Here is an 18,376-nt window from a genome sequence, read left to right on the forward strand (position 1 = left end):
AATAAAGCCTGAATTATTTTACTTGTTAAGGGCCACTGTTTTACCCACACTGGTGTAGAATGGGAACAGGTGAGAGTGTTGGCAGGTCTTCAATGTCAGCCCTACCTAAAAAGGCAAAATCCTCATTTGTTATCCTCATTGTTGTAAGATGTATCTTCCCTATAGATTGACAAAGGTTTTTTCAACTACAAAAAGAGTAAAAACTCTTGTTTCACCTTCAAATATCCATCTTAAAGGGATAGCACTAATTTTAGCTGCTATTGATACTCCTATGCCAGACATATAAGTGTCTGCCTTAATCTTTGGCCAATGACTGGGCCAATTGGCACTTCTAATGACTGTATGATCTGCACCTGGACCTACCAACTCTTTCAGTGGTATGCCACTTACATAGATAGTGAGCATAGAATGGTCACTTGTAATAGCTACAGTCCAGAATATTCCTGGATTCTGTTGTTGGGAGTCCAAATCTGGGGAAATATCACCAGATTGACCATTAGGAGTATGTATCAGTAACCCTGAAGCAACTACTTCTCCTGGGTGATAAGTCACACATTGGCTACCTGTATTAGTGACTGGAATATTAGCTATACATTCCCCAGTTTCCCAAATCAGTGTATGGATAGACACTTCTGTAAGCATTGTCGTGAGGTGAAATTGTCAAGCCTAATGTGGGTGGAGGAGAGGTATCTATAGGCTGGACAGGAACAGATTTCATTTCTCCAGGGGATATCTCAGTAGTCCCAGCTCCACACAACTCTTTTCTCCCCATTTGTAATCCCTTTCTCCCATCAGATTGCTTCTCAGCTGATTGATCATGTCTGAGTACTGAACTTCTAAAGACTCTCTAGGTGTAACATCGGCTGCCATCATGCTCCAAGTGTTTTTTGCCTTGGGCCCTGGAGCCAAGCCCCGCTTCCCATTTCCCTGAATCAATCTACATTCTGATGGAATGTAGCATCCAATGGAAGCCTTTGTTGCATTTTGGACATGGGATTTGGGGTCTTATTCTCCCACCCTGTTTTCTCACTCTATATTTATGCCAACATTGAGCTTTGAAATGCTTTACTTTACTACATTGAAAGCATTGATAAATCTCTCTGGAAGTTGCTTGCCAAAAGGGACCTGTCTTCCCATGTTCAAATCTTGAAAACTCTTCATCATAGCCTGGGTATAAAAGGTATTTGTGCCCACTGTGGCACAGCATCTTATGATCTCCTCTAAAGGATCATCCTTGTGTATTCCTAGTATAGTTCTATTATAAACCTCATTAGCAGTTTCTCTACCAAGTTGTCTTATCATAATTTCTGTTGCTGCATTTTCATCATTAGTTCATATGGCAGCTATCTGCAAACATCCTACAAAATCAACAAAGGGTTCATTTGGACCTTGTACTATTTTCTTGAAGGTTTCCCCTCTATCTTATCTTCCTGGAAGGATGTCTCATGCTTTGATAGCAGCAGAAGCAATTTGCTCATATGCTGCTATAGGGTAATTAATCTGCACTCAAGTATCTGCATAAGGACCTAAACCTGCTAGTTGATCATATCTTTGATAATTTCCAGATTAAAGGAGTGTATCTTCTTCCTTGACCTAAAGAGTTAAACTCTTCAATCACAGGATATGCTTCTGTTCTCAAATCAGATGTATCCTATCCTTCCTCTTTAGCTTTAATTAATGCCTTTTGTAGTTATGTCACAGGGGATAGACAAAGCTGCTACATAGGTTGTGCTGATGGTGTAAATGCCCCTCCCACTCCTACTCCTCCCTCCACCCCCGAATGGTTGAGTGTAGGTCCTTACGTACAGAGCCTCAATATGTAGTATGCTTCTCTCAGTGCCCCATGTGGGGCACCAAAATGTAAGGTCCAAGTATCTGAAGGATCTTGGGATCAGCCTTGGTCTTAGTGGAGGAGTGAAATAGGCAGGAGAGCTACCAGGAGGAGATCAAAAATGGAATGTCTCTATTTTCAGTCCTCTCAGCTCTTAAATACTTTAGTATGATTACATCATTATAGCACACTAAGTATGTGTGAACTAGAGAATCACTATATCACCATGCTAAGTACTAAGTACTTACCTGTTGTAAGTATCTTTGCTTCAAGTATACTTTTCTCAGTTTCCCAATATTTGCGTTTTGAGCTGTTCAATGAACAGTTTTATTTTTCACAAATAATAGTGTCTTCTTCCCCCCCTTAAATTTTCCTAAACATTTTACATAGATCTTTCCTTAGCTCCCCACACTCTCAATTTTGGATTAAATTTGTCTGTGTACATTTAAACTCTCCACAGGCATATACACATGCACACACTAATAGCAAATTGTAAGATCTTTAGGGGAGGAAATTGTTTTTGGAAAATGAGGGAAATAATTACTTCAAGTACCTTTACTTTTCACAGAGTAGTTACTAAAAGCAAATGAGATAATTTATGTAAAGTGCTTTGCAAACCTAAAAACCTCAGACAAATCTCTTCATATACCCAACATTACTTATAATAGATGTTTAAGAAATGTTATTTGAATTGAAAAGACCAATTTGAATAGAATTTGAAAGCAATTGCATCAGTTGCATAATTGCTATGTCTATGATTCCTAGAGCAACACTTTTTCCCCCACTCTCCTACCTTCTTCCTTCTTTCTTGCATTCAAAATAAGTGGCTAAGATTGAGTACAAGTAGCGATTATTATCTATTCAGTTCCAAAACTCCAAGAATTTTCCCCTTAGAGATTGATATTTTTGTAATGGAAACCAGACTTTCTTTTGCCTGAATTCTTACCTAGCCCTTAATCATTGAATGAGCATTGCCTCAAACAAATTGAGGCCTGAGAAAGACCTTGATTTAGAATTGTCAAGATCACCCATTGCATTCTGACTCATTGCTAGTCCTCTTGACTTTAGTTTTGCCACTGGACTTCAATGATACTAGAGGAAACAGTGAGACTGATGACTTTGCACAGTTCTGCCTCATTTAAATCCAGTTCACAGACAATCAAAACATCATCCTTTTGGTGTCATTAGTCCTCTTCAAGAGCAAAGGACAAACAAAAACAACCAAATAAACTCAGTGGTTTGTTGCTAAATTTTAATAATTGGCTCTGCATAGAACCCAGAATACACTTTTAAATTTAAACTACAGTATTGCAATTTTCTCCTTCACTTTCTTAAATCTAGCATCAAAAAAACCCAATTAAGTTAAACCTTGATTTTCAGCATTTGCTGATTTCTGATCAATTTAGGGATTGGATCAAAAAAGGGAAAACATCATCCTCTTGCTATTGTAAATTGGAAGAATTATGATAACCCATACTCCACCTACAGGATGGAGAGTTAGACATGTAGTGTTTGAATTTGAATGAGCTAAGGAGGGACTTTCTGGAGCAGAGGATAGGGAGTCTGCCTGGAAGTCAAGGAGACCTTTGTTTAATTCTGCTTCTTCTAGTTTTGTCTCTAGGAAAGTGACAACTTCTCAGTGTCTTCAACACTTTAAGATTATAAATAACAGAAAAATTGGTCTTTGCCTCATAGGGGAATTTCTTCACTGTTTTTTCTATACTATTGAAATCATAGATTCCTTTGAATCTGTGTGTGTGTGTACTATATGTATATACACATACAGACACACAAGTATTTGAGCTTGGTATTTCTTCATAAACTTTATTAAGGTAATACAAACACAAACTTTCAAGTTATGAAGCATAAAACAAAAGTGAAAAGATCCATTAATTTAGGTCTTTGCTTCTATTACCTTAGTCACAAATTAAATAGGTATCTGTCTCAAATTCTGCAATCAACATATTAATCTAAATTGTGTGTTCTGGGGAAGCCTATAATTCTGTTCACTTGTGTCCTTACAAAGCAAGTGGAGAGTTAGCACCAAGATCATGAAAATATCCTCATTTCCTATCACCTTGGTCATCAGAGTAATATTTTTATGAGTAACCTTTAAAGTGGTTGATTTAATCTAACAAAGAATTGGTATTAATAGGTAAAAACAAATAAAACAAAACTGAGCCCTCCATTAGTGCACAAATTTAGCATTCAGAACCCTGCAACTGATTATGTTTACTTTTTCCTAACAAGGTGTTACTTACCTTATTGTGAAAATATTAATAACTACACAGGAAAAGAACATCATCATTGAAGATATATAGATATCTTTAGTCCAACGTGTTGCTAGTACACTAAGCCATTTCCATAGATGTCATTGCAAAGTCTAAGATGTGGTGGGCGGGGGAAGGGGGGAGACAAATAAAGAAGGAAAAAAAGGAGAAAGGAAGAGAAAAAAGGGGAGGAAAAGGAAGAAAAATAAAGGAAGTGAAGGATGAAGAAAAGAAAGAAATGGAAGAAGAATGTGAAAAATGGATGGGCTTTTATTCAGTTTCCAGAGTTACTGATGTGGATGATGTAGATGCCAAATGATGGTGGGCACCAAAAGTTGGGGTTTAGTCATATGAAGAATTCACAATGGTCATTCTCTTTGGCAAAAGGTAGATTTATTTAGGGAAGAGGTTATAGACAAAATGAAGGAATACAAATAGATACCGACATGGTAAACATGAAATAGAGTTGGGGCAGCATAGAAAGACCACTTCCTCAGTGGAACTCATGACTACCCAGTAGAAAGGGAGCACTCTATGAGGTTGGGCCATTCCCTTAGCTGGCCAGCTAAATCCTGAAAGGTTTAGCAGATCATGTGACATGGGAGGAGTAAAAAGAAAGACACCAGGAAGCAAAATGCCATGGTGGACGGACCCAAAGAGAGCAGCAGCCATTGTGTTGAGGTTGGGAAGGGGACCCAAAGAGTTTGAAGTCACAGACTGGTGTCATGAAGGGTCTTAAAAGAATTTGCAGACTTGAACCCATTTCCTAGTCAAAGGGCAAAGTTTTATTATAATTATAATACCATTATAAGCAGACTAAATTCCAAGAGAATTTAGCAGAATACTAAGAGAGACAGAAGACCTTTATCCAGCTTTCTATTTTTGACATGCTAATTCTATGGCCCAGAGAAAAGGTTCCATAATTTGGTTCTCACTGACCAACAGATTATCACTATTGTCTCAGGAGTTTGGTCTGTAGGACTATCCTGAGGGCAGAAGCTACCCGACTGAGGAGTGCTCAATTCAGAATCAGACTGCTTAGACTGGGGTGAGAATTTCCTGAGGCAGATTCTAAAACCAGAAGATTTAGGATTATTGATTTATTGTTACAACAGAAGCCCCTAAAATCAGGACCTCAAAATTATTGTTGTCTCTCCTAGAGGCTAGATTACATCAATGGGATGGCCCACAAGTAGGTTTTATAGGGAAAATTTAACCTTAGGGACATGACAGATTTCTGACAGGGCATGGCAAGGTGAGACTGCTAGAGACCTCTACAGAGGGTGGGTCTCAAGGGTTTGACATAAATTGGATTTCAGACTGGACAGTCCCCCTAAAGGGTAGGAACAAGTTGACAACTTGTGCCACAGTTTCCTTTTAGTGTCCTGTCTCAATTTTCCTAAATTATCCTGCCTCAGTTTCCCTAAATTGTTTTGCCTTAGTTCCTTCAAGTGTTCTGCCTCATTCCCCCTTGTTGCAACTCCCTTTTCTGTTCATTAGGGCTGAGGTAATTAGGATTGTAGAGATTTGGCCACTCTGGCATTCCAAAAGATAGAACTTCAGATGTCCTATCTCAGATGCCTAATTGGCAGCCTCTATCTCTAAATTCCAGACTTTCTGTCTCTAGTTTATCAGAATTTATGGTCCTCATCTCCCCCCCACCCTGTTAGAACCAGATTGATGGTCCCTGCATGGAAATTCCCACTATTTACCAATGCTCAGACTCTAACCCTTGCCTTTGTCTCCCTTGATAGCTTAGAGCCATATTATAACTCATCGGAATCTCACATTCTATGCTGATACTGAATGCTTTAAGATATCAACCCTGGGACCAAAATGGATCCTTTGTCCCAGAAAATCTCTCCCTCTCAGAAACCCAAATAAAATATTAAAAATTCTCTTATTTCTATCTTGCCTCAGTTTCTCCAGCTTTACAGTTGCTAAACTGATCTCTATCAGATCATTCTCCCTGCCTGTCTCAGGGATTAATTTTTATCAATTTCTCTGTTAACCAAACCTAACATGAAGAGCACATCAGTGGAAAATTAAATTGGGAGGGCAGCTAGGTGGTATAGCGGATAGAGGATCAGTCCTGAAGTCAGGAGGACCTGAGTTCAAATCTGGCCTCAGACACTTAACACTTCCTAGATGTGTGATCCTGGGCAAGTCACTTAACCCCAATTGCCTCAGGGAAAAAAAAAAAAGAAAATTAAATTGGACAAATAAAACTTAAATTAGAAAACTGAAACCTACAAGTACATTAAAGAATAATCAAGGATAGAGGTTATCTTCCCCCAAATAAAACATAAGCTCCTTGGGAGCAGGGCCTTGGTTTTATAATCAGGGGTAGTATACTGAGATTTGAAAAGAATCTTTTCTTTCTTTTCCCTATTCCTCCAGTTATCTTCCCCCTTCTAGAATCTAAGTTCCTAGAGGGCAGGGACTGGCTATGTAATGAGGCTATGTAATGGAGATTCACATCATGTAAATTCTGTAACAACCAATTAATGGGGGAATCAAGGGAGAGACTTGTGCTTCAGGATGGGAAATAAAATATTGCCTTTGGAGTTTCAAAGGTGTTTCTATTAATCTAAGCACCCATTCTTTTTTTTTTTTTTATTGTAACTTTTTATTGACAGAACATATGCCTGGGTAATTTTTTACAACATTATCCCTTGTACTCACTTCTGTTCCAATTTTTCCCTTCCCTCTCTCCACCCCCTCCCCTAGATGGCAAGCAGTCTTATACATGTTAAATATATTATAGTAGATCCTAGATACAATTTATGTGTGCAGAACCAAACAGTTCTCTTGTTGCACGGGAAGAATTGAATTCAGAAGGTAAAAATAACCTGGGAAGAAAAACAAAAATGCTAACAGTTTACATTCATTTCCCAGTGTTCTTTCTTTGGGTGTAGCTGCTTCTATCCATCATTGATCAACTGGAACTGAATTAGATCTTCTCTTTGTCGAAGAAATCCACTTCCATCAGAATACATCCTCATACAGTATTGTTGTTGAAGTATATAATGATCTCCTGGTTCTGCTCATTTCAATTAGCATCAGTTTATGTAAGTCTCTACAAGACTCTCTGTATTCATCCTGCTGGTCATTTCTTATAGAACAATAATATTTTATAATATTCATATACCACAATTTACCCAACCATTCTCCAATTGATGGGCATCCATTCATTTTCCAGTTTCTAGCCACTACAAACAGGGCTGCCATAGGCCCCCATTCTTGCAAAAATTTAAAATAAATCTTTCCTGCATTCATCAGCGAGTCAGTGGAGTTTTAGTAAAATGTATTGTTTCCTGCTAGGAAGAATAGAGGAGGAGGAAGAGAGAAAAGGAGAAAAACGAGAGAAAGACAGAGGAGGGGAAGGGAGGGGAAAGGAATAAAAGAAAGAAGGAGAAAAGAAGAAAGGGGAGAGGAGAAGAGAGGGAAGGGAAGGGGAGGGGAGGGGGAAAAAGGGGACACATATCTCTCCTGGAACTTTAAATAGCACATACTGTCAACAATTTAACTGGTTCAGTAATATGACAATTCCATTAATAGAGTATTTCAGTTCAAAAATTGGACCAAAGGATATAAATAATATGGTAACTTTGTTATAATATTTTAAATTTTTTAAGTTGTTTTCTAACAATTTGAAATTCCAGATGATTGGATCAAAACAGATTAAATTGCTATTCTATCAGCAGCAAATTAAAGCCTATCTTCTCAAAGCTCTTTGTACTTGAATTTCTTCATTCTTTCTTCTCTTTGACAAGTTGATGACTATAAGTTGAAGCCAAAGAATTGTTATAATTTTCATTTCTCTGATTGTTAGTAATTCTTGACATTTTTCATGTTGTTGCTAGTTTTTATTTTTTCCTTTTAAAAAGTATTTGATCATATGATTTTACCATTTGACTATTAGGTATCACCTAATTTTAAATTTTAATTTGTCAATTTCTTATAGTTATTGGATATCAACATTTTAATCAAAGATATTTCCTACAAAGATTTTTTTCAATTTATCTTTATTTCTAATATTGACTACATTTTTCTACAAAAGGTTTTAAATTTTGCATGATTGAAATTGGTTTTTTTTTCCCTTTCAAAATTTTCCCCTTCAAATTTGCTCAAATATTGCCTCCAATCATATCTGAATGTGAATTCTTCCACAATCTGCAATTGGTAAAGATGAAATATTCTATTTTGCTTTGTGACATTTTTATGTTTATCTTGTGTTTGTTTCTCTTTTTAGAGTCTATTTTCATATATGATATAAGATTCCTACTTTCCAACAAACAGTTTTCTAGTCTTCTTGTCAGTTATTGTGAAATAAAAAGTCCATTTTTTATTTGTTTGTATTGTTGGACTTAGAAAATATTGAGCTTAACAATACTTATGCTTCAAAGTCAATTTATCTAATTACCCCCCTGGTCTCCTTTTTATAACTAGCACCAATAAGCTAACATAATTATTACTTTATAATATAAATTGAAACTGCCCACATCAATTGGTTTTTCTGACATTAAGTAATGATTTAGTCTATATTTCCTATATTTTTTTAGTTTGAATATTTTACATATTTGTAAATATTCATTCATTATGGCCATATAATTAGCTATCATAATTCTAAAATAATTTTCCTCAGTTCTTTCTCATTCCTTGTGAGTTTCCATCAGATTTTGGAATGTGGTAAGTTTGGGTTTTTTCTATTTTGTTTTAAACATTTTAGTTAATAGTTTATAAGATCTGTTGACTTTGCATTTCTTCATTTATCAGCTCAATAGTCTTGCTTAAAAAAAATAACTTCCATTTAAAGAGGGTTCAGAGTGCAATCATTTCCCAACAACTGTACTTCTTGAATACTACTTCACCATCATCATGATCTAGTCAAAGATCATCACCAGGAAATTCATCCCAAAGATTTCTTCAGCCTCAGTACTAACACCTCACTAATACCCTCAGTAGCCTTTGCTCCTTGAATTGGAAATAGAGAGCTGAAGGAGAAGGGGGAAAATGCCCAAAACTTCTCTTTAAAGCAGTGTCATAACCTAGACATTTCCCACCAAAATATGATTTAATACACCGGCATCATGCCCTTCCACCACTAATTACTTTCTCCTTTCTTTTTTCAGATTCTTTTATGTGTTGTCTGCATGTATTAGATTGTAAGTTGAAATCGGGTAATGTTTTTGTTTTTTGGTTTTTGGTTTTTGTTTTTTTTTGTATCCCCAATGCTTAGTAGAGCACCTGGCCCATAGTAGGTATTTAACAGATGCTCACTATGTTGTATTGCATTTTCAATTTTATTTTCTTTCTTTGATTTTTTTTTCTTTCACTTTCAGAATATTGGCTATTGTACTTTTTAAAAGATAGTTAATTTATTCATCTTCTAATTTTTAATCTACATATTTTATTCATTAGTCCTCTATTTTATTCTTCTGTTAATACTCATATTCAGATCTTTGGCTGTTCTAAAGATGGAACATTTGGAGATAGAGCCAAGATGATGGAGTAAAGGCAGGGACTCATCTGAGCTTTCTCCTAAACCTTTCAAAATATCTTTAAATAATGACTCTAAACAAATTTTAGAGCACTCACAAAAGATGGAATAAAATGATTTTCCATTTGAAAATAACTTAGAAAGTCAGCAAAAAAGGTCTATTGCACCAGAGTGGAGAGCAATGCAGTTTTGCCACTTGTAAACCCAGAGTGGATCTTGGGGCCTCTGAATCAGCAGCAATGCTTGAGGTTTTCAGACCAATCAGCCCATAGACACCAAAGATGACTTGGAAGGTTAGCAGGAAAGGTTTGTCTCTCTAGAGTGAGAGGGCTCAAGAAACCAACAAAATAGGCAGCAGAAATTGCAGGCAGCATTGGCAGCAATAGCAGTGGCAGGTTCCAGTATTCTCCTTCCACCCACAGTAGGGAGGTCAAGCAGCTAGTCAGAAAGAGGTCTCTTTTCTAACACTGAAGGAGAATTCTATTGGTTTGATCAAATTCATGGTCAGGACATAGTCACAGACAAGAGTATAAGCCAGGATCATATCATCTTGGAAGAACTGAAAACTTTCAGATCCCTAGAAGGATTTCTGAAAACAGCTGAACAAAATCCCTGAAGCTTGAGACTGTCTCAAGAGCCCTACTTTAGCAAAGAGTTAAAAGTTGAGTAATAAACTGGGGAAATGAGCAAACAACCCAAAAATATTCTGATCATAGAAAAACATGGTGACAAAGAAAATCAAAACACACATCTAGGAGAAGATAACAAAGTCAAAGTCCCTACATCTAACATCTCCAAGAAAATAAAAATTGATCTCAGAACATGGAATAGACTCAAAAGGAATTTTGAAAAAGAAGTTAGAAAGCTAAAGGAAATATTGGGGAAGAGAAATTAGGGTGATGCAAAAAAAGTACAAAAAGCTAATGAGAAGAATATTTTAAAACACAAAATTGGCCAAATGAGAAAGGAGATACAAAAGTTCATTGAGGAAAATAAGTCCTTAAAAATTAGATCTGAAAAAATGAAAGCTAATGACTTCATGAAAAATCAAGAAAAAATAAAACAAAACCAAGAGAATGAAAAAATCAACAATGTGAAATATCTCACTGGATAAACAACTAACCAGGACAATAGGTCCAGAAGAAATAATTTTAAAACTATTAGTCTACTTGAAAATCATGATCAAAAAAAAAAAAAAGAGCACAGAAATCATCTTTCAAGAAATTATCAAGGAAAACTCTCCTGATATTCTGGAAGCAGAGGGTAAAATAGAAATCCAAAGAATTCACTTGATCACTTCTTGAAAGAAATCCCAAAATAAAAACTCAGGAAAGGGAAATCATAAGGGAGTTAATAAGTTTGATCTGTTTATATTCCTACGTGGTGAGATGTTACTTGTAACTCATAAGAACTGCCTTATTATTATAGCAATTAGAAGGAATATATATAAACAGAGAATATGTGTGTAAGTTGAATATGAAGGGATAATATCTAAAAAATAAAATTAAGGGGTGAGAGGAATGTACTGGAAGAAAAGGAAAGAGAGAGGTAAAATAGCCTAAATTATATGTCATAAGAGAGGCAAGAAAAAATTTCAACAGTGGATGGAAAGAGAAAGAAGGGGGTGGTGAGTGAGTTAACCTTACTCTCATGAGAATTGGCTTAAAGAGGAACTAACATGCATGCTCAATATAGGTATAGAAATTTAGCTTATCCTGAAGGAAAGTATGAGGTGAAGAGGATAAAAGAAGGATGGAGGGTGATGGAAGGTAGGGCATATTAAGGGAAGATGTGGTCAAAAGCAAAACACTTTTGAGGAGTGTCAGGGTGAAAGAAAAGAGAGAATAAAATAAATTGGGGGGGAGGGAAATGCAGAGCAACTTTCTTTGAAGGCCTCATTTCTCAAACATATAGATACCTGAGTCGAATATATATATATATATATAAAAGAGCTATTCCCCAATTGATAAATCATCAAAAAATGTGACCAGTTTTTAGATGAACTGATCAAGCTATTTGTAGCTCTATTTTTAAAAATGGTCTAATTCATTGTTGATTGGGAAAATGCAAATTAAAACAACAGACATTGATGAAATCACAAGTTGGGACAAAAAGACAATAGTAATGAAGAAAGAATGAAATATTTCTGCTTTTTTGCATATATTTTTGTACTTATTATGTCCTATCCTTTAGTTAGCTTTTACAACTCTACCCCATTATTTGACTGCAAATCGATTATATTACATTATATTCCCATCCAATACTTACATGTATTTGAGGGTATCATATTGAGGGTAATCAACCCTGTTGGAAAGGTAGGGAAATGTCTACCCCAAGAATATAAAGATTTCCTTTAAATGAATCGGTGGATGAGAACAATTTCTTCCAATGACCACGAAGGCAGCTGAGACAAACATTTTAGAACTTGGTCAAACATCAAAGACATCAAGGTCATCTACTTAAACCCAGGCCATTTTTAGTTATCTTGACTTTTGTGTTGCCACTGGACTTTATTGACTCTGGAAGATAGATTAAAACCAACAACTTTATGCAACTCAGTCTCATATAAATCTTGCATACAAAAGTCAAAATATCACCCTATGTCATTGGTCCTCTAAGAAAATGAAAGATGAACATTATATGTCTATTACTAACTTGTCTAGCACTCTGATCAAATTTAACACTTAACACTGCCTGACATATAGTCCATGTTTATTAGATATTTATTGACTGATTGATATAATTTATATTTTATTTAGTTTTTTGTTAGATTTATTAAGTTCTCTTCAAAACTCATTAATGTCACCTAAAATTATCATTTCTGCTAATTTCTAAGCATTTAAATGCTATATCTTATGTAATAGATTGGTAGAATCATGAAGGCCCAGATTCAAATTTTGTCTCTATCATTTGGTTGTATCATCATAAGCATGTCACCTAAGCATCAGGGAACTCCATAAGACTTCATATTATAGGAGGATTACCATCTGCATAGCTTGAAATTCCACATGGGAAAAAAATGACAGACCTTCAACATATTATTTTAGTATCTCTGATGCCTTATTTATAATTCTATCCTTATTTTCTTGACAATACTTACTTTTATTGTTGTCTTTTCTGAAATCATGATTGCAATGCCTGGCTTGGATTCATTTGAAAATTAATGAATTTTATTCCAATCCTTCTTTTCACTCTCTATGTTTAGTCATGTTATAATTTTTATATATGTATGATTCCAATGCTTATAAAGCTAATACAAAACATACTCTGACACCCCATATCCTTTATAACAAGCTCAATCTACAGAGATGCAAATAATTAAGCCCAGATTTTGGCTACTTCAACAGAAATGTAAATAGTGTAATACACATCAGAGCAAGATACCAATGTCCTCAAGTGCATTTCTCCCAAATGCCTTTAGTCTCCATTGTGGGCTGCTTTTCCTGTCTTAAGTTCAAAGGTATATCTTTGATCTATTATATAGTTGATTTTGCACTTTGCTTCAGTTGCAAGGATCTTTATCAATAAGTCTGTCTCTGCCATTGTATATTGAAAGGGAAGTGGGTGAGCCAAGTTCCTGGCCCTCTACATCTAATTTAATTTGGCATAAGACATACCTAAGGTGACTTGCTCTCTTTGGACTTATTGACTTGTCAAGTCAGTAAGTGCTGAGCCAAAGAAGGGCTTGGTAAATTATCACGGGATAGAGGCAAGAGACAAATTTTTGAAAAGACTGCTTTTCTGCCAGATTTTAAAAGCAGCCATTTTTTTTTCTTTTTCCCCTTCAATAATAAACGTTTCAATATTCAAACAAATTCTTAAAATCTTAAACTCAAGATCAACAAATCTAGCATGCACAGGCAATAGTAAAATTATTTAGTGCCATTTTAAAAGGCCCAAAAGGATATGTTTTTTTTTTCTTTTCTCACTTAAACCAGCTCTTCAAAATCTCTTCCCCAACCGAGTTTTAAATCAATTAGCATAAATTCTTTTGTAAACAGATTAAGAAATTTCTCTAGAGGTTATATTTGTCCTGCCCAACCCAAGCCAAGTTTGAATTTGAATCACGTAAGGTTTTATTGATTTTTAGTCCTCTCAAGCAGGCTGCCTTTTCTGCCAGAGTTTTAAAAGTCCTATTCCTTTCACTTAGAAATTAGTCTAACAGGTTAAGAAGTTAGAAACCACAAGCAATTTTCTTTTATACTAAGCACAGTTGCAACATTGAAATAACCAATTCTTAATCCCAATGCTTAAAACTTTAACAGAGCTCTTTAACCAACAAAACACAGACAAGTCACACAGAACACAGAACAGTAATCATACAAACATCTGCACAATCACAACTTTTAACAAAACTTTTAATACATATAACCAGATGGTGCCAAAAATGGCTCTCAGGATCAGATAATCAGACCCAGATTTATACTCTAGAACATCCAGAGTTGTGCCAACTGGCACAGAACTAGATATGTGTCTTAGAAGATACCCAGGTAGTGTCACACTGTGTCCTCAGGAATTAACACTTATCAGCATCTTATTATTCTGAGAATCCAGATGCTAGCACAGACAGACAGAACAGGTAAACAGATGAGATTGTGCTCTAAGGCACCCAAATTTACTCTTCTGTGGCCCCAAAGGTGTCCACCACTGGGCATGGCTGTGGCTCTCTTCCCAAAGATTCTGGAGTGATCCAGAAGGCCAGCCTCTCCAAACAAAGAACACAGATCTCCAGCCATCTCAAGGCAACAGGGAGACCCAAAGGTCTCTAATCTCTAATCCTGCTTTCATATCTCATTGGGAAGCCTCCAAATGTAATGCTAGAGAACCTGAGGCAAGATAGAGATTAGACAGTTTTTAATATTTTATTTGAGAGGGAGAGATTGTGCTGGGGGCATGTTGCCCCCAGGGCTAATATCTCAAAGCATCCAGCAGCCAATGTGAAGTTCCCATGAAAAATATATACATGTGGCTCTTAAGCTATCAGGGTAGACCAAGGCAGGGGTGGAGTCCAAGTACTGATCAAGAACAGATCATCAATCCTGTTCTGAGAAGGTGGGAGGTAGAACCATAAATTCTGATAAATTGGGATTAAGAAGAACAATGACAGAATGGGGGGAGGCACTGGACATTCTGATAAACTGGGAAGGTCTGGAGTCACGATGTCTAAGATAGAAGGTCTTTCTCCTTATCTGGATTAAATTTAAGAGGGAGGGGTGGTGTTGCAACCAGGGGGATTGAGGCAGAACAATTCAAGGAACTGAGGCAGAACAATTCAGGGAAACTGAGGCAGAACAGTTCAGGGAAACTGAGGCATGACAATAAAAGGGAACTGTGGCACAACAAAATTAAGCCCAACTAGGTATGTTTACCAAAAAATTGAGTATGATATGGATGTTTCCCTTGGCCATACATGCTTGCTAATAGATGAATTAATTATACAGACAAATTTTTTTTTATTTATTTAATAGCCTTTTATTTACAGGTTATATGTATGGGTAACTTTACAGTATTGACAATTGCCAAACCTCTTGTTCCAATTTTTCCCCTCTTTCCCCCCACCCCTTCCCCCAGATGGCAGGATGACCAGTAGATGTTAAATATATTAAAATATAAGTTAGATACACAATAAGTATACATGACCAAACCGTTATTTTGCTGTACAAAAAGAATCAGACTCATACAGACAAATTTAACCTAATGACTCTTCTACTCATCAGGATCTGGGGAAGGAATGGTCATAATTATATTGTAAGACAAAAGAGAAAATGGTTTGAGAAGGCAGGGTAAAAAAAAAAAAAGAGAGAGAGAGAGAGAAAGAAAAAGCCTTATTATTTACTATCCAAGGGATATAACTGGAGACAAAACCTACATACGTGCACATATGTAGCTTCAAACATCAAGGGTTGTTGTCCATCCCATTTCATGTCATGACAGCTTGCTGGCTTCCTCTTCATAGGCATTCCCCAGACCGTTCTTTACATATGAGGAGCCCAAACCAAGGCTGTACAAATGCCCATAATACTTGGTATCATCAATGTGATCTTCAAAGAACATTTCTCTCATTTTGAAAAAGACCATTCCTGTCAGTAATGAATGGGATTTTGCCTGATACTGTGGTTCTATCTGCTCCAACTCCACCTGTTCAGTCACTTCCTATAAACCACCCTTGAGGTTTTTGCAGCTCTTCATGAGGTAATCAATATCCTAGATGACCAGAAAGAACAATTGGAGGATCTCAAAGAAGTTCAGCTCTTCTTCAGACAAATTAGAGTTGGTCAGGGTTTTGATTAAGCAGCCAAAGTCTAAATTAAATTTTATTAAATAACTACTGTGAAACAAAAGCCACTTGACTCCCTCACACAACACGACACCCAATGTCATGAGAAGTTCTACAAAATATCGCATCTCAATTCCTTCCCAAGATTGTTAGGAACTCTATGGAGTCCTGGGCATACATGTCCTCCAATAAATTAAACTTGAAATTGAACTGCCATGTTAAAGTTCCCTGGAAGGTATTCTCTTTTTTCATTCATAAACATTAGTCCAAGCTGAATTATCTTTAGCCTAGTCTACATTACATCTCAATAGTTGGTACTGATAGTCAGCATTAATTCTGAATTCTCCAATGGGTCTTGCAATCACAACTAGAAACTTGGTGTCCTTGGCAACATAATTATACTTCCATATAACTTGAAAAATTTTCTTCATCTTGTCATCCAGGTTGCAAACTCAAACTTCACAATTTTTTTGTCTATGATCTACAATAGCTGCTGGCATAGTGGGAACACAAAAAGTTTAGATACCAATAAGCATCACAATATTACACTTGATTGAAGAGTTGTTTTATAAAATAAGTTTTCTTATCCTTTATTTTTGTACCTCCACTGGTGCTGTGCTCCTTCACCATAGAGCCAAGCCTCAGCAGCAGCCCCATAAGCACCTTTCACTGATCCTGGAGAAGGAGGTACAGGAGCCAGAAAGTTCTTACTTAATGAAAAGGGAGAAAGGTCTATGGAGGTTTCATTTTTTTAAGAGTCATTGAAAAAACAAAATGAGGACAACCAAGGGTTAATTCCATGAAGAATGATTTGATAGCTATATCAGAAAGGAAGAAAAGAGAGAAAAGAATTATTTAGCATGTCTTGAATGTCATTCAAATAACATGTCTTTTCCTTGCTTCGTCAAAGCTTCTGAATTATTTTCCTCTATGATTTCCTAAAATATGATATGAATATTTTCTGTTTTATATTTTTTCTAGGTCAACAATCCTCAGATTATCTTGCCAAGCTCTAATTTCCCTCCTTATATTTTCTGTTAATTCTTGTTGAGCTTTTGAGCCCATCTGGAAGGGTTCTTGCAGTAGTTCTATTCTCGTTTTTGAGTAGTTATTTCTCTATTATATCTTTCTTCAAAATATTCCCTCTTTCATTTATTTGGTATACTAGAAACATATACTGATGACTTTGTGAAACTCTGCCTCACTTAAATCCAATTCACCTAGAAGACACTATTACCCCTGGAATATTATTTGTCCTCTTCAGTACCAAGAACAAATAACAGCAACAACATTAGAGACAGCTACTAATCAATAAACATTTATTAAGTTCCTACTAAGTACAAAGCATTATATTCACACTGGGGATAACACTAGGGATAGATAAAAAGGCAAAAAGTAGACCCAGAACAAGTTATTTAATTTCGGTTTTCCTAAGCTTCCTCAACTGTAAAATAAATATAATAATAGCACCTTCACATTTGTGAAAATTCCAGAAATTGATATTTTAAAAGCATTTAGCACAATGCCTGTCACATAGTAGATACTTAATGAATGCTTGTTACCTTATTTCCCTTTTTTTGTTTATTCTTTTCTTTAGTGTTTGCTTGATTTTCTGTGAAGTTTTCTTTATGGAAATTTTTTCTTTCTCTTTATTTGCTATTTTGGGTTTTATTATGTTTGACATATTTCTGACTGTTTTATGGAAATAGAAGACACTAGGCAAAAGCATGATCCCTCATAGCTATTTTGCTAGAAGTCACTCCACACCAACCTTCCTTCTTTTTTTTTTTAAAGAATCCTTCCTCAAATTTTTAAATTCATTCTCTTATATTTCCTCAGTCTATGGGATTTTATACATGATAAGGTTTTCCCCACCTCTTTTACATAAGCACAGTTATTTAGGATAAGAAGATGCATGAACAGTAATACTTTCTGAGAATATTTAAGAGGGAAAAATAAGAAGAAGAACATAGTGAAAGTCCCAAGGCCACATAACTGATGCCCCTGCCAGGAGCAGCTCCTGCCAAAAAGTGTTCTGGAGCTCTTCTAGGAAATTATCCTGATGCTGAATAACCAATTTGGAATAAGCACTGCAGTATTCAAAGTCCAAACAAAACAAGCCCCAAGGTGTCATGAGATTTCATAAATACCCATCTCTCTATTCTTCTAGCCCTATGTCTGCCCTCTTTACACTCAACCTATTTTTAATGCTTCTCTTCTTCATTCAGTTCCTTTGAAATAGTGGATTATTATGATTTTTCTTTCTTTGAAAATTGCTTCTGGTTAGTGGATTTCAAAAGTGCAGCTGCTTTAAACTTTCTCCTTTTATAAATTAATACCATATTCCAAGTTCCTTTTTTTTTCCCATTTTGAGGGCCACTACCATGCTGTTTTATAGGGCATTTCCATTTCAGGGTTACTTGAAAATGGAACACATGTTATGCATGTAAATATTGTGCCTCCTATGAGCTGATTTAATCAGCATGGATACCATC

General features: G+C 35.9%; 1 pseudogene; it reads right to left on the reverse strand.

The window, feature by feature from the left end:
- Positions 1-15,259: 15,259 nt before the first annotated feature.
- On the reverse strand, positions 15,260-16,695 carry LOC100918294 (annotated as a pseudogene).
- Between the last annotated feature and the right edge of the window lie 1,681 nt (positions 16,696-18,376).

Source organism: Sarcophilus harrisii, chromosome 4 (assembly GCF_902635505.1).
Source record: "Sarcophilus harrisii chromosome 4, mSarHar1.11, whole genome shotgun sequence".
Taxonomy (NCBI): domain Eukaryota; kingdom Metazoa; phylum Chordata; class Mammalia; order Dasyuromorphia; family Dasyuridae; genus Sarcophilus; species Sarcophilus harrisii.